This window comes from Perissodus microlepis, chromosome 20, assembly GCF_051167445.1.
Source record: "Perissodus microlepis isolate ML-2025 ecotype Zambia chromosome 20, ASM5116744v1, whole genome shotgun sequence".
NCBI lineage: Eukaryota > Metazoa > Chordata > Actinopteri > Cichliformes > Cichlidae > Perissodus > Perissodus microlepis.
In genome coordinates, this window is record NC_140480.1 from 19,893,635 (window position 1) to 19,900,086 (window position 6,452).

Sequence of the window (6,452 nt, forward strand, 5' to 3'; positions counted from 1 at the left end):
AGTGAAAAGAACTAGCCTGTCAAAGTCAAACAAATTCAGAGGGATCAATGCACAGACTGTGCCTGCATATCCAAGGGAGTGCCAAACTCAAACTTCTTCAAGCTTGAAGTTCAAAGAGGTGATATGTGCATTAGAATTTCTAATTTAGATTGCATCGACAGGTCTACGGCTGACAGACCAAGTTTCAGTGGAATGTTGGCCACAGTAGAGAACAAGAGAGATAGATTTCTGTTCTTTTTATTTCTTCAAAAGTCTACATACTATACTGTTTTAAATGAGACCCGAATTCAAGCATACTGTAGACATATTATTTAAAAGGAGTTCATAGCTAAATATCCTCTGTTTATTCGTATTAATGAGATAAACTGACAAAATCTAATAAGGTTCAATCCCTGGCTGCTCCAGTCTGCATACAAATCAATGTCCTTCAGCAAGAGACTAAGCCCACATTGCTCTCCAATAAATCTATTGGATAGAAAAAAAAGTACTTGTGTGAATGAGACACGTATAAAGCACTTTGAGAGCTCAGGTGGAGTAGAAAAGCACTATATAAGAACATGTTGTTTCATGGCAGGGAGCACCAACAGTACAGTGGATCTATATTGATTCACTATCCTTCAAACTCAATCATTTGTTTACCAAATTATAAACTGTTTTTACCTAATTACAGCTGTCATATCTGATTTAATCTTTTGTAAATCTCAAAACACTTTTTCATTAAAACATATCTTGCACAGTGATTCAGTTGTGATATATAATGCTAACCACAGGCATAGCAGAATTTAAATATAACTACAACGTTTAGCTTGCAAGATGAGCTGCGATTCAAACTATAAAAAATAGTTCGGGATATTGATGAAACATTGTATTTGAATTATGTCACTCTTGTGATGTAATTGTTTTCCTGTTTATGCAATGCTTACTCCCTTTTTCATTTCAGATAGATACTGACATGTCTGGAGCGCAGCTTTACTGATATCTGTACCATGAACATGAATGAATAGGAAAAATAAATGTGTGCAGTAGGGACCAAATTGATGTGACTGGGTCAGAGAATCTCCAAAACTGCAGCTCTTGTGGGGTGTTTCCGGTCTGCAGTGGTCAGTATCTTTCAAAAGTTTTACAAAGTAGGAACAATGGTGAACCAACTACGGGAAGCCAAGACTCAACATTTTACATGCCATCCATGTGAATGTTACTTTGACATGTATCACGTACCTAAGCATTGCTGCAGACCACATACACCCTTTCTTCTAATGGCTATTGCCTTTTTCAGCAGGAATAATGTACCTTGCCACGAAGCCAAAAAGTTTCAGGAATGGTTTGAGTTGTTGACTTGGCCTCCATATTTCAATCTAATCGAGCATTTGTGGGATGTCCAATCCATGAAGGCGCCACCTTGCAACACACAGGATTTGTTGATAACATTTTAGTGCCAGATTGAGGCATAGATGCAGCTGCTCAGCAAAGTAAACCCATGTCATGAAGCTCTCTGTGCACTGTTCTTGAGCTAATCTGAAGGCCACATGAAGTTTGGAGGTGTGTAGTGACTGTCTCTGCAGAAAGTTGGCAATCTCTGTGTGTTATGCATCTCAGCATCCATTGAGTTAGATAACACACACTAATTAGTTCAACTGCAGGAATGTCTTAAAGCAGGGGTCCCCAATCCCAGTCCACAAGGGCCGGTGTCCCTGCAGGTTTTAGATGTGTCCCTGATCCAACACAGCTGATTTAAATGGCTAAATGATCTCCTCAACATGTCTTGAAGTTCTCCAGAGGCCTGGTAATTAACTAATCATGTGATTCAGGTGTGCTGACCCAGGGTGAGATCTAAAACCTGCAGGGACACCGGCCCTCGTGGACTGGGATTGGGGACCCCTGTCTTAAAGACATAAAGACCTGGATGGCCTCTAACTTTCTGCTCCTTAATTCAGATCAAACTGAGGTTATTGTACTCTGTGAAATTTCAGCAGATATGCCTTCTTTTTTTTTTTTTTTTTTTTTTTTTTTTCTGCTCATTTTTCTTGTGTTATTTGTTATTTATCTTTAAGAAGATTTTGATTTCAACTGTATTCCTGGGGGATTGAATTTCCAAGGGTTGCTGCTTTCCTGTTAGACTATATCTGCACAGAACAGAGATAAATGTGCCGTGGCCAAGGCATGCCCATTCCCCTCCTTTCCTCTCAAAATCAGCATTAGCATAGAGTAGGTTGATTAGATAAATCTGATTAAAGTGATTACATGGTGTGATTATTTCATTTGTTGTTTTCATTTGTTTTGGTTTTTGAAATGATTTCAGCTGAAACCAGCAAATTCATACGTGTGTGTGTGTGTCACTAGTTAGGTCATCATGTTTGGGATTATTCTGTCCAAAAGGCCACATCTTTAAAACACTTTAATTGCATACACATTTTCAATTCATTTCAGTGGCACAAATGTGGCAAATGCTGAAGTAATTATTTGTAGTGTTTTATCTGATTTATTAAAAGAATGTCATGCCTGATCATTTGTCTTTGGTGCTTAACTTAAATATATCACAAGTCATAGTATGTTTTGTCTCTCCACATTCACCCCGACCCTCATACTGAATACATAAAAGTGGTGAGCATACTGCATGCCTCCACTGTACATTTAATTCAGTTAGCTGTGAGGCCCAGATGAGCACAGAGCTTTTAGCGATTACATTCCTGTTGCTTCAGTACTATATTCGGCCACGGCTTCCACCTGGACAGCCTGCGTCTCTATTTTCTATAGTTCTATAGTATGTCAACCTTTTTAGTCGATTTGTTCGCAGCAGTTGTGTTCAAAGCCTTCAAACGCTCACGAGAGAAACATTCTGAAACCTTTTCAGAGTCACCGTGTACAGACTCCAACATGTATCCAAGAAAACGCCAACAAAGACAAAAAGATTACGCCACCTCTCCTTCCTGGTGTGGCCGGACAATTTCCCCAGATGGCGTCTTATCTATTCAAGTGCATTACAGGAAAGTAGGAAGAACAAAATTAGACAAAGTAAAGACAAGAAACTAGAGGAGAAGCGCAGACAAATGGAAGCACAAAATAAACACCTGGAAGAAAGACAACAAAGCCAGCCCGGCATTCAAGTTATTAATGAGGGCTGGGATATAATGAACAGATTATGCTCCTGTTTAAAGAGAACAAGGAAAAAGAGCACTGAATTACAAGAAATGTCCAACCAGCTTCAAGACAGGAAAGCTACTGTTGAGAAGATAGATTGCGATCTCCAATACATGGATCAAAGAAATCAGGCGCTCCAAGGAAAAAAATAAAGAAATCCTCCGAGAGGCAGGGCAAACTCGATGTCATGGAGGAAAACTACAGAGCGCTGAAAGTAAAGCTTGATGAAACACTGCGCCAAAATAAAGAGTTTCTTCAAGAAAAAAAAAAGAACAGCAAGAAAGACAGAAAGAAGAGAAACTTCTTCTCCAGAACTCTGAGAGGAAAAACGTAAAACTGCAAGAATTTTGTAATGAAATGAAGGACAAAACAACTGAACTGGAAGGTGGGAAGGAAAAACTGGAAAAACGATGCTCAGAGATGCAGCGTAGGATCAATGGAATGGCGAGAAACAACTCAGAGCTCATTAATGGGATGTTGTTGAACTTCACCAACTTGAGGTGTGAACACACTGAAATGCAGGTGCAAAAGCAACAACAAGAGGGAAATGCATGAAGACCTGCACCGTACGCTTCAAGAAATCCAGAGAAGAAATGAGCAGTTAGAAGAGATGCACAAGGAGGCAACATCCAAAGAACTGAAAGAAAAGCTTGCAGAAAAACAAGCAACATTAAAAGAAGTGGAGCAAATATGCCGGAAACTCAAGAAGCAAAATGCAGAAACAATCGATGAGTTGAGAACCCTCATCCTGGGGAAAAAAGCACTCATGGAAAAGAGTCTGAAAAAGAAGAAAAAGCGTTTCCGTTTGTTCCAGAGGTTCCGTGTCCGGTGTCCTGCCGTTCATCCCAAATGAGCTACTTGAAAAGGAACTGACCCGCTTTGGAAAGTTTGCTAGCAGGTTCAATGTTGTTTGTCTTGGCTGCAAAGACGCCAGACTACAGCACGTTCAGTCACTAAGAAGGCAGGCCTTCATGTACCTGAACGATCCTTCGCAGACACTGGAAGTGTCGTTTAAAGTAAGATATGAAAACGGCTTATATACTGTTTACGCCAGTGCAGGTAGCATGAAGTGCTTTGAGTGTGGTGATGTTGGCCATAAACGCTCATCCTGCCCTCACAAAGAGCAGGAGGTGCACTGTGAACAAGAGGCTCATGCTACTGGGGCAAGTGAGCAGGAGCGTGCTGTAGATGCCGGTACGGGAGAACAGCCGGCTCGTAGCAGTGCGGACGAGCAGCCGTCTACGAGCAGCCCTGTCATCTGCGAGCCGCTAGCGGCGCACGGTGACAGAATGGAAGTCGCAGCCAGTGCTCCACAGGCTGCGCTAGAAGAACAGGGGATAGTACAGGGGACTAATGAGGTGGAGGATGGATGTGATGACATACAGGACAGGGAAAGTGTGGAGGAAAATCAGGACAGTGGACAGACCAAAGTAACGGCAAGTGAGGTGGGTATTGCGAATGTAGTTTCAGGTTCTTTGAGCGCGGAAAATGAGGAAGACGACTTGTTGGAAGATGATTCCCTGTCACAATGCTCTGATATTGTTTCACAAGAAGACCATCAGCAGTCGCATTCCTTAGAAGATATAAACCGCTTTTTGGATGAGACATTTGGTATGCAGTCTGTGGAAGTCACTGAGTTTTTTCCAGATGTTGATCTTTTTATAAAATCTTTTCTGAAAATAAGAAGAGTTGTTGGTTATGAACAATTGAGCAAACAGAAAAGATTCCGTCTTAAAAAGATCCTGAATAAGTTGAGGAGGGAAAAACGAGGAAAAGCTCCTTTAAAAGCATAGTGAAATGTTTGGGGCACTAAGGGTGTCTTTCTGGAAGCGTCTCACTGTCTTTTCTCTTTTTCTCCTCCTCTTTTCTCTGTCTTATATGGCAAATTTGAGAGTAGGTACACTTAACATTAGGGGTAGGGATAGGGAAAGGTGTGCAGTCTTAGTGGAGCTTAGCAAGAACAAAAACACTTATGTGTTCCTTTTGCAGGAAACACATAGCAGTATAGATAATGAGACGGAATGGGGAATGAGTTGGAGTGGGCAGGTTTTTTTAAGTCATGGTACTAACAGGTGTAGCAATTTTATTTTCTAGGCACCTTCAACTGTCACATGTTTCCGTCTGTGAGATAGAGCAGGGAAGGGCACAGATAGTACAATCAACCATCAAGGGAATACCTTTTGCTTTTATGAATGCATACACCCATAACTCAGCTGCAGGTCATGTGCGGTTATTTCGTAAAATTAATGATAAATTATCACAATTACATAGTGGTTCAATAGTAGTGGTGAGAGGGGACTGGAATTGCACAACCCACCCTTCAGTTGACAGAAATGCAGGAGAGCCTCACCCACCTTCGGGCTCACTTTTATCTACAATCATTCTTCAGAATGATCTGACTGATGTGTGGAGAAAGCTCCATCCCACAACCAGACAGTACACATATGTAAAAATTTCTAAGAGCAGTGTGAAGGCAGCTAGGCTTGATAGATTATGTATCAACCAGATGTATAATAATAGACTAGTTAAAGCAGAGATTTCACCTGTTGGTTTTTCTGATCATCATTTAGTGACTGCAGATTTTTCTTTATTGATGCATTCTAACATCTGTTCGCACTGGCACTTTAACGTGCAACTGATTCATGACAAAGAGTTCTGTCAAGCTTTTTCTGACTTTTGGTGCCACTGGAAACAAAGAAAAACTGACCTTTGCAATTTGGCTCAATGGTGGGAGGTGGGGAAAACGCAGATTAAGCTTTTTTGTCAACAATACACATCACATGCAACGGCCACTGTTAAAGACTGCTTTGAGGACTTAGAACGAGAGCTCAAGATGCTAGAGGATAAAATAATAATAAGGGGGACATATAATACAAATAGTACCTGGGACGATAGGAGGATGGCTTTGGGCAAGTTTCTTCATGAAAGAGCAAAAGGTGCTCTTATAAGGACTTGGATTTCTACTATTAAAGAAATAGATGCCCCAACAAGGTTCTTTTTTAAGCTGGAGAAAAGGGTTCGAGAGTCACACCAAATAATGCACCTAAGGCTTCCAAATGGGAAGGTGACATCTGACCCAGAAGAAATGAGGAAGCTTGCCATTGACTTTTATGCCAGCCTCTTTAGTGCTGACACGTGTGACCCTGAATGTGTGACGAAGATGCTGGTGGGGCTGCCACGGCTGGATGAGGCCGAATCGGCTGTGTTGGAGTCTGCTATTTCTTTTGAGGAGATGTCTTCAGCGGTTCAACAACTCAACGGTGGTCGGTCATCAGGAGTTGATGGTCTTCCTGCAGAATTTTACCAGGAATTCT